We start from the raw sequence: 14,548 nt of genomic DNA, 5'->3' as shown, positions 1-14,548 counted from the left end.
CAGTACATAATCATCTCGGCTAACTAACCCATTCACAAGCACAAAAACACCATCCAAGCCGTCAAACTTCATGCAACTCGAATGAATGAGTGTGGATTGTGGCATCCAAGGCTCCGGTGACAGCTGTGACACATTCACAGCCTTAGTCATGAAGAGCTTAAGCATCTGCGGTATTTCTGATGCTCTCTCATCTCTTCTGCATCTTAAGTTAGAGCACAAAACTCCTGGAAGGAATCCAGAGATCCAGCTCTCTAAAACACAGGAAATGAGTAACTTTACTAACTTTAACTTGGGCCTTTATATAATGCACTTGTGCTGCCTTCTTTATATAATTTGTTTCTAGGCCAAATCTAAGAGACAAAGTTCTGTTGTATGTCCAACATTTTAGATATACAGTAAGACCAAGCTCATATTCGGCTTTTGGTACTAGTTACATCAATTTAATAATTTAGACACATATAAAAATATCACTATTACAAAAATTGCTTTTTAGAAGGGAATGCTTTTTACTTATGACCATGAATGTGCCATTTTATATTTTTGCTAGAATAAACAAACTTCTATAAACTTACCTCAAAAATGTGACAGTAAGAGCAGAAACAGAAATGTTATGATTTAATAAAGTCTTACCATTCCAGGAAAAGTAATTAATACTTAAGGATATCTTAGCTGTTTTAAACTCCCTTTCAAAAAAAATATAATTTCTTTCCACTGTGGAGAAGTGTCTCTCTTACTACTACAACGTTAATTCCAGTCTACTTATCAACGTGTTCTGAGAGGTTCATGTATTGTTATTTCTTTTTTCATTATTTGGATTACAGTAAATATTTTTCAAGGCCATAGTAAAGGAGGAAGGTGTCAGTTAAATCCATTTATCAACTGACTGGGGGATTTTGTTAGCTTAGGACAGAGAGCGGATGCATTATAATAAGAAAGCATTGAGCTATTGATTTATGGCAAAAAGCTGGCTTTTAGGTCACCTAGTTCTAAGCACGTCAAGTGCTCCAAGCTGGTCAAAATGCATTTTACAAGGTGCCAACCCTAAGCTAATGAGGTCTGGTCAGCATTCATCTCCATCTTCTTGCAGCTTACAGCAGACCTATTCACAAGTGGGGTATATTAGATGAGGCTTGGAGCACCACACAGCTTCTGGCTCGCTCAGAGAACAGGCAAAGCAAGCTTGCATTTGCCCACAGAAAATCATGTAACCATCCTGGCTGTGTCCCTGTGTTGATGTATCCCCACCTGTTCACAAAATTACATTCAAGCTTCAGTTGGCAAGTCTCTCTTAGTAATTGGACATGCTCTGGAGACAGAAAGTGTTGATACACTGAGAAAGCCTATGAGATTAAAAATAAATAATGAATAATTTTAAAAGAAATCAATAAAAAGACAGATAGGATCTTGCCTGGAACTTGTGGCATGAATTCTCCCTGCAAGGGACAGGCTGAGTCTGCCACTGGTGGAATAAAGGGAAGATGTGGGTGAGAAAGACGTGGGGGCCACCACAGCAGGCTTGGGCTTTTCAAAAAACTTAACATCTATCACAATTTGCTGTTGCTATGAGCTAGAAAAAAATTGCCAGTCTTCCCCCGAGCCAAGATGGGAGTAAGAGAGGAATTACACTTCATGGGGATATCTCTGAGATACCGTGGAAGGATTAATCTCACTGATTTTGGATGTGTATCTCTGAATCAGCTGCTGCAAGAACTTCCATAGGGTGATTAGTCTGACCCACTTCAGGATGAGATGAAGTACCCTCCCCACTTATAATATAGTAAGTTGGGGTGATTAGCTTGGTTCTGGACATCTGTTTTTCAGATGCTTAAGTGAAAGTAGATGAATGTCACCCAGGCTGCCAAACACTTCTCCTGAGTGAGAAACCTTCCTCCACATAAAATGAATGGTAGTTTTGCCAGGGGATCCTTTGGGGCCAAGTCTTCTTCTTGAGAATGAGGAAATTCATACCTCCTCCACTCCTCAGAGATGGACCTAATGTTACTACTGCCTGTAAAAGAAGAACTTGATTCTGCCACGATTCCCTTTAATAAGGCATTTTTCCTTAAGAATCCCCACCCAATCAGATAGGACAATATGCCATCCCTTGCAAGAAAAGAAAATAGAATAATATGCCTCATTTTGAGGAACTAAAGAATAAAAATTAAAAATCTAGGCTATTAACCCACCATGCAGATTAAAAGGGTTTTCCTGCCCTAACCCTCAACTCCATTTAGCAGGCCCAACAAATCATAGATAACGGACTATAATTATCCTTCCACTTGCAGCTCCTGAGCAATCATGACCCAGTCATCTCTAATGGATTGCAAAAGCCACGGTGATTGAGGCTTTTTGTGAAATGCCTCAACACTGGACAGACAAACCTGCAAACATATGTGGCAGAAGTTTAATGTTATATGTTCAGTAAGGAGCTCTTAGACTTCAATTTTCCCAACTTGTTATAAAAGAAATTATAATTATTGCTATTGCCATAACTATTATTAAGAAGAAGAAGAAACAGACCACATCAATATTTATCCCATTTTCTGTCATGTTTGAGTGAATTATGAGTTACGCTAACAAATACCAAAATTATTGAGTTAATTTATTGAGGGAATGTGTTTTTTCTTTAAACAGTGGTATTAAGCAGAGATTTTCACACCTTCTAAAATTGTTTTTTAAAAGCATCTGTCAAATTAATAGATCAAAACAGTTTCAGAGCATAGTCCTGCCTTAAGCCATCCAAGAGTAAAATGTGACACCTGAATGAGCAGGAATGAGATTGTCAGAATGTCTCCAGGGCAGATAAACTCTAATGTCAAATGCAAATCAGCTCATCTCGTGGGACAATTATCTCAGAAGAATTTGGATTCAACAGTAGTGTAGAATCAGAGCAGCAAACAAGAGTCCCTGCAACTGCGTCTGTGTATTTCTGCAGGAATCTTTCCAAGGGAATATTCCTCAGCACAACGGCCATGTTAGCTTGAAAAGATCAGTGTGATGATGTTTCTTTTTCTTCAGGAGATGGAATGATTTAGCACCTCTTAAGAAGTTCTACCCTGAAATTATTAATCTGGCTACTCTACAGATCAGCCCATCAATTTGCATAGGGATACAATCTATGAACTGCAGTGAATTACATAAACAAGACTTTAACAATCTGGCTTGTTATACATGCGTTCCTAGTTTGTCTTGTGAAGATAGAAGTTCACACCTAAGAAGACAGATCAATAAATTGAGAGAACAAAAGGCAGTCAGAGAATAAAACACAAGCAAAGTAATGGGTTGAGGACTGGACATTCTGCTGTGAAATGTTCTGCAGAAAAGTCTGCCTTTCTTCCCATATATTTGTGCCCACTCAATTACAATCCAAACAGCGTTTCAACAGCCACCACAGCCACATGAATTCTAGTACTTGTTAGCATTGTGGAAAACTACCAAATACCTTTCTGAATGCAAAGCATTTCTTACGAACAGAACAAGTTCAGCACTGGGGGAACGGGAAAAGTATCTCACGAGGAAATGCTGTATGTATCAGGTAGCAGGAATACTCTGAAACAGGGTGGTGTTACAGCTATCCCTGACAATACATTATGAGCAAAGATGACTTTAAAGTTGTGCATAGGAAAGAAGAGGGAGTTCCTCACGGGGCATTTACATCCCTTTCAGCAGAGTTGTTCCACTTCTGCACTGCTGTGGAAAACTCACTCCAAAATCCTGTTGCTTGCAGTGTGTATCTAATCCCACCCCCACTCTCTTCACAGGTGATATGGGACGGCTGGATGTGAGAGAAGAACAGGGAATGGAAACAAAGGAACATGAGCCAACACAAAAATACACTTTGTTGACTTAGAAGTTAAGGTTGCACTCTGGGCCAAGTAGTGGGATGAAATAAAATTCAGTATTGCCACTGACTTCTATATCCCGATATCAGTATACCTCTCCTGAGAATTGTGGCAAATAAAAAACTCCTCTGCTAAATCAGGACTAACTGTAAGACCTGATATTTCTGTAGGTCTTTCTCTCAGATATGAGTTACAGCATGATCCTGTCCTGAGTTTACTTTTTCTCAGGACTTCTTAACTAAAATACTCTGGTTTCATTAAAAGATAATCTGAGCTAATTTAGGAATTAGACTGTTTGTACTAAGTGTGCTCAGAAGGAAGGAAAGGAAAACAAAATCTGCTACATTGAAATGAATCAGCTTGGGGACATGGGTCTCAACTTATCAAAGGCGTAGGCACATATGGAACTCAACCCCAGAAAAAATATCTCCAGGATGCCGGCTCAGTCAGCCAAATGAAGAGACATGTGATGAACAAAGGTCTGAACGTGAACAGCAGAGCCCACAGTCTCAGAAATCTCCGTTTGTCTCTCCCTGGTACCATCCCACAACAAAGCTTCTGTCTTCGTGTTTATGAGCTTCATATATACACCGACAACAGCAGATCTCAAGAGCTACATGCAGCCGTGGCACCACCACGCAAACAGCAGACATCTTAAATCCACAGGGAAGAAAGAGCCCTCCTGGTTTTTTTACACAGACCCCAACACAGGATGGAAGGCTAAAGCCAAGGAGTGATCATAACGCTACTTCCCTGTGTAAAGACAAATACGTGTATTTATCACACATAAAGCCCTCCATGACCTTGGAGTCCCTTCAGTGCCAATGGTTACCCTTCCAGTAACTGCACACATGCCTTTGACTGAAGAAAACAAAACAACAGAAACCTTCCACTCCACGATGTCCGAGATAGATTGCCTGTACAATAATAGATCAATTGTAGCTGTCCTGAATGAACAACAAAACAGCAACCATTGCCCTCTGCACACAGAAACAGGGGAAAAAACATCTGGAAGACCATAACCCAGAACTGTAACCGAGACACAAGCAGAGACATCAACTTCAATCCAACTCCCATTATTGCACTGAATAGCATTCCTTAATTACCCATCAAATTGGATCAGTGTTGCCTTACCCATGCTATAGGACAACTTCTTTCAAGACAGCTCCAGCGTGTTTTGCTGTAGCCAAGCACAGACGGTAGTATAACGCGTTCTTTCTCTGTAGCTTTACCAACAGCACTTTAAGGAGTTTCTCTTCATGCCACCATTAACAGTAACCTTAAGTAATCACACATTCCCTTTGATTAGCATGTGCTAGCCATGGAAACGTTTCCTCGCTGTACCTGATCGTTGTCTCACAGGCTGAATAGGGATGCGAGATGGCTGTGTACCCAAATAACATCAAATGAAAATCCATTTGTTGTTTTTTGACTCCAACAGATTAAAAACAGCCAACACTTCAGTTACGGTGCATATTGCCATATCAGTCATATGGTGAAATGAGAATTTGCACTGTAATTAACATACACAAGACGGATGGTAATCCATAATACCCTAGGAAGGAATCAGGTCACTTTGCTGCCTTATTCACTTTGGTTAATATTTTTTATTATTATTATAATTACCTCCAGTGCTACTCCCAATATATTCTTCAAGCTAAAGACCAGATTATCTTTACCAGCAGATTAGATGCAGAGGAAAGCCACTGACTTCCAGGGAGTTCTTCCAGACCTGCTTCTACATAAGTGGGATGGCTGTCTAGCCATAAACACCAATATGTCACTAAACAAATCTATCTCGCTTTATTTCGTGCATTTTCCTGTCCTGAACAACATGCCGCATTACCTTTCTCTCCCTGGCTGTAAACTCTTCAGATTCCAATACATACCTGAACTGTTCACATGTTAAATTCACAGCACAGCAGTAAAGAGTCTGTCCTGTATCCTATCCCTCTGAGTTAAGATGTGCTTTGCATAAAGATGGTATTATTAGAACCAGCTGTTCAAATACTGATAAGGGAAAGTGCACAGAGCCACGGAAGCAGAGGTCAAAGTCACATTAACAGCATTTTTTACTACTGCCCAACAGTAAAAATAGAGAAGTCCTGGTGCACTGCTAGAAGGGTGAATCAGAGTTTCTGCGGCAGGTGAAGATGCAGAACTGCAAAGCGATCCTTGAGCTCGAAAATGCCAACAGCAGCACCGGGGCTGTTAGCAATCAGGTTTTATTTACCAGCCATATTGTGTTAAAAACAGACGTGATTCCCATACTGAGCACGTTAACCTGTCACCGCTTGCAAAGGGAGATTTATTTGTTCGAAAAGAATTAAATCTACCTCGCGGACGCATCCTCAGTGCCTGCAGTTCTGGCTGAAGGCAGAAAGCCTGCATGCAATTCCCCCCCTATTCCCCCACCCCCCCAAAAAAAAAAAAAAAAAAAAAAAAAAAAAAAAAAGTCTTCCCAGGACCTGGGGAAGAGCCGGTAAATCAATGTCACTCCAAGACAAGCCGGCGGTTCCTTTTCCCTCACCGGCTGCAATCGCGGCGCTTTGGCATCCCCGGGGTCGGCCCGGCTGCCTCTGCCCCCGGTCCCCAGCCCGGGTGGCTATCGGGGGTTAGGAGGGGAGAAGCCGGAGGAAAGGACTTACCATTACAGCAGGGATCCGTCCCGGTGCTGGAGATGCTGCATCCCCGTCGTGGCGGGGCGGGGCGGGTGCCGGTGGGGTCGGAGCCAGCGGCGGGGGGGACAGGGAGCAGTTCCCCGGTAGAACCTGGCCGGTCCCGGCTGCCCGCGGTGGGAGTGAGCGGCCGGAGCCGGGCTCCCCCCGCCTGACTCGTACCGGGCGGAGGAGGGGTCGGCGCCTCCGAAGGGAATCAAAATTCCTCCTCCCTCGCCTGCCGGTCATGTCCAGGCTGCCTTTGCTCAGGGGATGGGCCAGCTCCTGGCCGTGAAGGAATTTGCCATCGCCAAATCACCCCCCCCGAAAAAAAAAAAACAAACCAAAAACCAACAAACCACAAAACCAAACCAAAACCCAACCAAAACCAAAACAATAAAACGAGGAAGGAGGCAGGAGATTTGCAAACTTTTTTTTTTTTCTTCTCCCCCCTCCCCGCTTTTTTTTTTTTTTTTTTTTTTTTTCTTCTTTTTAGGGGGGGTTATTCGTGCTCGGGAAGTAGGCGGTGGGGCGGGGGGGGAGAAGGGTGTTCAGGCTGGCTCAGATGCTCTGCCTGCGAGTCAAGGCTCTGGTGTGCTCGCCCCTGTATTTCTGTGTGTGTGTGTGTGTGTGTGTGTGTGATTCTCATACCCAGACAATGCTCTGCAAAGCGAGCTGGTCCTGCGGAGAAATGCAAACACCTCCTCCCCCAAGTGCCTGAGGAGAGGAAAAAGGATATGGAACCAATAGCTTTTCCTTGGCTGGTCTCATTAATATGGAGGCAGAGAAGGAAACCAATGAGGATGAGCGGGAGGAGGGGTTTATTCAAATTAAGTTTCTTAAATCAAACACCTTTTTTTTCTCTCTTGTCTCTTTCCTCCTCCTACCTCCCCCAAATACTCCTTCTCCCTGTCACCTAAGCACCGTTTCTGCTGTCCCAGAGATTTTATTTCTTTTTTAATTGGTGTGACAGGGTCAGCAAAACACAGTGGCGGGAGGGAGGACGGCATCGCTGCTGGAAGGGAGAGGGGGAGTGGAAGGGAGGCAATTTCTCCCTGAGCTGCAGAAGAGTTGGTTGCAAAGAAAGGCGATAAAGTAGCTGGAGTTGGCGGGGGGGGGGCAACCCAGGGGAAGTGAAGCAGGAGTTTCACCTAGTAGCAGTATTTTGCGGATGGTATTTGCAGATGGGCAGGTGGCCCGTGTCCAGGATAAGCCCTCTGAACTTGCGGAAAGGATCTGCTCCCCTCCCACAGCAGAGGGAATTGCCTGCACAGGAACAGCAGCATCTGCACCGTCCTCAGAGCTTCACACCAACAGGGTTCCTGCTACAGCAGTTCAGGAGTGGTATGTGTTGCTGGAAAACCAGTGGAGTGGAGCTGCAGAGAGGGCTGAGATCGTTGGTGGGAGGGGAAGGGATGTCCAGCTGGTTCCTTTGACTTGTATCTGGAAAAGAGCAAGGTGGCACACATCCCCTGCAAGGGAAGTGCACAAAAGCATCTGGTCACTGCTTTCCTTTGCAGGGAGTAGCACTCAAAGGAAAGCTCTTCAGGCCTGGAAAATGATCGCTAAAGGAATCTGAACATCTGTAGTGGGTCTAGAGGAGCCCTCTGCCAGGGCATCCCATGGAGAGACTTGGTATCAACGCTGCTTTTTCTTTTGCCAACCATGCTGCTCTCAGGCCTCACAGATCCATGACAAGACCTTGATGCTGAATGCCCATGTCCTTACCCAAATTCTCCAAGACCTGGGCTGTAAGAGCAGCTGCCTGCTGATGAGGTTCTTGTAATTACCCTGAAATTTCACAACACCTGGGATACCAATACTGTTGCTCTTCCCATTGTGGAAGTCCTTTGCTTATCTTTTACCACTTCCCCTTCATTTTCTGCGTCTTCCATCTTCCATTTCCCTTAGCACATAAATTCACTTCAAGTCCTCCTTGCCTTTACCCTGCTTCCAAATTAAACAAAGGAGAAAAAAAGCAATTTGGTCATAACTAAATCCATTACTTGTCCAGTCTGAAAATTCCCAACGCAATTACTTACTTGTACGTTGTAGTCCCCGTGGCTCTCAGTCCAGGTGCAAGAGCCTGAGGGGACAGAGCTCCCCAGCAGAAGCACTAGACCAGACAGCCCTGCTCCCAGTCCCTTGGCACAGTAACAGCCCCATGGCTGCGTAGATGCCTTCCCTTGAGAAAAGCATGCACAGACACATTGGGAAGGCATTCAGTTCTGGTATTATTCCAGCATCATGGAGCAGTCCAAAGAATCAACTAGACTTTTCAAAGCTTTCCTTTGAATGTTTTCCTCCAGTTATGCCATCTTCTCCAGCCACATCTCGCAACTTTCAGTAAACCTCACTAAATACAAGGGGAAGAAAAGGAAAACAAACAGAAGATGTAAATGTTTACACTGTACAGCTGAGCTAATCAGCCTGTGCACTTTATATATACATCAATGAGAAAGAGGCACTGTTAAGATGTCATCCATTGCACCAACTTTATATGTTTATATAGTGTAAACCACCTGACTAGATTTTAATGAAGTATAAAGGGAACCAAGACTAACTAAATCAGATGTAGGCACATATTTTTTAGTCAGATGTGTCTCAGCAAGCCTTATTTTTCTGCATCCTAAAGGGTAAGATGCAGGACAAAGAAACCTCCACAGCAAAATGTTTGTTCTTCCCACAAAAAAGCATCCACGTTCACTCTGCAGACTTAAAGAACCTCTTCTCCTCCCACCCCCCAAAAAAACCAAACCCACAACAAAATAAACAAACCCCCAGCTGTGTCTTCTCAAAACTTCCAGTATTTATGGCAGTCCTACCTCAAAAATCAGAAGCCCAACCATGAAATGTTGTCTTGGGTTGCTAAGCATGGAAGAAGACTCCCAGCTTCTCAATTATTATGTGTTGCTCCAACATTTGCTCCCTATCTTTCCCAGGAGAAGGGCAACGGGCCAAGAGAATCATCTTGTGGCCCATATCCAGCTGCAATTGGAACGCCTTAGATGATCTCAGCTGATATTCGTATCAGGTTTGCTATTGAAGTAGTCAGGAGAGTCTGTCTTTGTTCTCCAAAGAAGACAATTTTCTTTAGGAGGAAACAGTTAAGCCATTTTCAGGGAAACCAATGCTTTATTGTTATCCTCGTGAGCAGTCTGTTAAATAGATCTTCATTATTTAAGTGTGTGTAAAGCATAATAGCCATTATTTTGGCTGGCATGGGAGACTGGCAGGGGCAGGAGAAGGCTTCCTGAGAGAAAAGTGTGAGTTACTGCTGAACGACCTAGACAGCTGTCCATCTGTCATCCTACATAGGGGCAAGACACCAGCAAGCTGGCTGCAAGAGTGTTTGCTGACATTGGGTTAAAGATATTTCGTTGGAAAACACTTGTCCTCTTCTTTTATTTTGTCACCTCAGGTGTGGTTTAGTTGACCAAACAGCTAGGTCTGAGCTGCCAGCCATCTCTCCCTTCATGTGAAGGTCAGATCTTATCAGTGCAGTCACTGGAGTATAAGGCACGATCCATCTCAGCCTATTGAAAACAGCTCGGAGAAACCATGTCCTCAATGTGCCTGTTTCTCTCCACTGATGTTAGGCACACTGGGAACACTAGTCCAGCTTGTCAACACCCACAAAGTAGGCCTCTAAGGTTTGATGAGATTAATCCCTCTTTTACTACCAGGTTTGACAAGCCTGAAATATTGACTGATTCGGTTGGCTTGATCTCCCCTGCCAGGACAAGAACTACCCCCGGGTAGTGCCACAGCTTCCCACGCACACTGAGATCCCACCTGCCAGACTCTATTGGCCTGGAGATATTCTAATGTGATGATAAGCTGTGCTGGGGATCAAAAAGAGACACAGAGGAAAGGAAAGCTCTCCTGTGCTGCAGCTGAGATGTGAGGTTGAAAAATGCCTCTTGACAGACAGGAACCTCTCGTCTGTATATTCCTCATTTCTCACCAACCAATAGATTTCTAACAGTCAGAAAGAGGCATCTCCTAGCTCCTGAGGACAAGATCTGGTGGAGGTATAGTGGGAGAAATGAGCTATTCATGTAGAAAACAACAGTCATTTATTCCTTTTATAGCTATGGAAATGAGCAGTACTGTTTTTAGACATTTCTACTAGTAGAACTGTGTCCACAGCCAGGGACAATGCAGTGTGCTAAATATCCTACCTGCTATGGTTAACTGGGACACCCTTGGTGTGCAGGCAAAGGTCTACATCACTATAATAAAAGATAGCAACTCAAAGTGTGAAATTCAAGGACAGTAGGTATCCTGTTGTGTGCCTTCTCTGTGTATGATGAGAAAGTTGTCTTTAAGTGGCACCAGAAATCAATTATTTGGTATGGTTTTTTTTCAATTTTCAAAAGAGATATAAGAAAAAAAGTAACATTTTTTTTATTTCTCAAAACAGAAACTCAGAAACATTTCTCACTAAAAGAGTTACTGCAATAGATTTATTTCTCAAGCAAAGATTTTGACTCTGTAAAAGTAATTGGAAAGAGCATAATTGATGTTGCAAGGCATAGTAGCTGGTGGTTTGCAGAAGGATTAATCAATAACTGTCTCTGAATTTCCACCTACAAATATAAAGAAGCTCAACGTACACAGTTTTTATGAATAGTATTTTAATATGAATTTGTTATTTTTTCAAAAGAAATCACCCAACCATAAATAAATACAGGTGCAAGGAGTATTCCTTATCAGTATTTATCTTAGAACAGTGGATATCGTAGTGAGATAAAGAGCCTAAGCCAAGAATGTTGGAAGAAACAGGTGTCCTCTGAAGGTTGAAAGTTGTCTGTAGTTCCTGCTTGCCAACTAGTATGGAAAGAGCATCCATAAGCATACAAACCTTCATGGACATTTATCAGAATGTGTCTGATAAACCAAAATCTCCTTTCAGGGATTCTTATTCTATCTGAAGCATGTGGATACCTATAAGAATTTATTAAACCTTTTCTTAAAACCAAAGCCACACAAGAAAATTTTCACTCTGACCTTCAAACCTAGAGCGTGGTTGAAGATGAGTCCACAGGCAAATTTTTGCATTGCAGATTGATGGCTTGAGGACTTGTGACCTAAGCCCGGACCCAGATAACTTCTCCTTCATTAAAGTATAATAAAGACACTAGTGAAGCAGATTTGAGGAAGAAGTCACTGATCTATCCAGCTTCTGTCTCCAACTGGCACACACCTTCCTTCCCCTTTTAGACAGTCTTCTTTGGCAGAAACTGAAAGATTCATTACACCCTCCTTAGACAGTTCTTACTAGAGTTATTAATGACCAACTCATGGCTAAATTCAAAGGTCACACTTCCCATCTGAACTATCTTGATTTATAATCTGGTTTTGTTACTTTGGATGATTCTGCCTTCCTTTATCTCTAGCCAAAGACAGATGGCTCCCCTGACCCTGCAGTCAAATCATTTTCTTCAAACTTCTCTACAGGATGTCTTGAGTTAAATTCCTTGTTGCGCTCATCCTGGTGACGTGAGAATCATCCAAGTGTGGTCATTGTCTTCAATTCTGGCACTCAAAATCACTTAAGTCTAATGTCTTGTGTTGCAAGTAATAACTTTGGAGGGAGATTCTTCTCTACTGCTGAAACGAGAACAACTGGAAAAAATTTCAGCTATAGAAGAAGAACATCAAATCTCTTTTCCTTCAAAAGAGGAGAGGATGGAAGAAAATAACACTCTAGCATGAGCTGCAGAAGGTGTATGGTTAGCCTAAGTATCAAATCTGTGTTAACCATACCGTAACGAAAAGGTTTTAATGGAAGGAGCTTATTGCTACAGTGCAAGTGCCACTCATGGAGTTTTTTCATGTGGGCCTGATGCCTGTTGGCTCTTTTACTTAATGTAATTCTTTATGTGGAATGAGGAAATCATCATTTGTCTAGAGAATGAAATTTGTTTGGTTTATATTTCTTTCAGAACTTCTTCACCACCTCAATTTCTTACTCCTTTTATTACATATATTTGTTTTTCTTAATACATTGTCTTGTGTCCTAGGTGCTACATAGCATTTATTATGTGAAATAGCACCTTAAGATATGAGTCATCAGTAGTGAACAAAGATGCGATTTTAACTATTACAAAATATCTCCTACTTGCACTCGCATCAAAGAAATAGCTGTGACTGTTACTAGTAGTAGTTTGTCATCATTTAGTAAGCCATACTCTGTAATAATGAATATACTTTGTCACTGGAACATAACTGGTAATTACATTCAGATATGTTCTCTTTTCCCCTGCACATGTATTTTTTCTTTTCTATTTAAATTGTCTTGCTCTACTTTTGGCTGAGGGCCAATTGTCTTAAATCAAATATGACAAAGCTAAAAAACTTTTTCCTTTGACTTCTAGTAGATATCTCTTCTGCTGTTTCCATGCTTCATGTCACTTTTTGCAGTCTAGTGTACATTGGTAGGAAATCTGATCTCCTACAGGAGACACTAGTCTCTCTGACAATCCGCTTGCCTGCCCTGAGCATGAAAATACTATGCAAATAATCAAAAGCAGGCTCATACAAAATTTCTGTCTTTATCTCCTATAGCATGAAAACATGAAAACATTAAATTAGATTAAATATTCACAAGAAAAGTACACTTGTTCCTTGGGGTCTGTCAAAACTAACAGAGAAAAGAAAAAGAAAAGCTAGTGATTGGGAGCAAAAGCCAGACAGATGCATTTCAGAAATAAAAGAAAAAGCTTTTTTAAATAAGTAGGAAAAGTAACCACTGGAATCATGCTCCAGAGGAAAGAAAAGGTTCTTAATCTCCAAGGGACTCATCTAATCAAAGGTTAGATGTATTTGCAATGTAGATGCCCGTAGCTGAACTAATCCTTCTTTCCCTTTCTAGACAAAAGAAATCTAGTTCATACAGTCACCAGAAATCAGTGTATGAGTTGCCTTGACCTAAGGGAGGCATGTAAAATAAATGAGAAAAATCACATCCTGAAAGTGTTATTTCTCTCCACTAACTTTAAAAGAACCTTGGGTCAGAAAAAGGTACCTCTGTTGCCGACATCTAAAGATGAGTGAGATGAAAAGCACTCTAGATGTCTTCATGAGAAGTCCATCACTTATGCTTTATCCAAACATAAGTCATTGACTTCAATAACTGAATAAAATTTAGTGGCTTATGATGGCCAGATGAATGAAAAGGTGGGGAACTCAACTCTGATAAAAGGAAAGACTTTGTAAGACAAGCTTTCAGTAGTAGAACACATTTCCATAAAGAAATGATAGAGACCAAGAGTACAATTCAGAATAGAAGTAGTTGGAAAATGAGAAAAATATAAAGACTATCTCAAAGGTTCCTGGAAAAGAAAACCCGTTCATCTTATTTTCTGATGTAAATAATAATAACCAAACAAATAAAAACCCCACCCTCTGTTCTTATTTGTATCCAGATGTCTACTCTGCGTTGGGATTTATCACTTCACTTTTTGAATTTCTTATGATTTCTTTAAATCGGTTATGGGTTTCTTGAATTTTTCAGTTCCCTTTTAACAGTACAAGGACTGTTATTAGATTTACATGGAGAAATACATGTTGTAGAAAGCAAAACAGAAAGCAAGTTACTTAATTGCTAAAATCAAAGTCATGCAGAACAAAAGACCTCATACTTCACACCCTAGCGTGGCAGAAACAAGACGTGGTAGAGTGTCACTTCAGGGAAAAGCTCCCAAAAATGATTCTTTTAGCACTCTCTTTTATCTTTGAACTGTCTAACTCCCATTTTTATTAATCATTTATACTTGTTTTACATAATCTTACAATAAACAGTGCATAAATTCAATCACTTTAATATAACTTCTTTTGTATTTTTGTCAGAGCAATATTATCTCAGAATTTAGCTTAGTTCTGCACACATTCTACATTTGAAATAGAGTTGTTCACATGTTGCTTATTTTAAATACCAGCTTTGTTTCTGCTCTCAATTCAATCAAAGCACAGTCTGATCCTAACAGGTTGACACCACATAAGGTAGATATAGCACATTCTAATCCTAAAAAATTGGTGGGT

The sequence above is a fragment of the Numenius arquata genome, chromosome 12 (genome assembly GCF_964106895.1).
Source record: "Numenius arquata chromosome 12, bNumArq3.hap1.1, whole genome shotgun sequence".
Classification (NCBI taxonomy): domain Eukaryota; kingdom Metazoa; phylum Chordata; class Aves; order Charadriiformes; family Scolopacidae; genus Numenius; species Numenius arquata.
The sequence above is the reverse complement of the archived record's forward strand: the minus strand, read 5'-3'. Positions refer to the sequence as shown.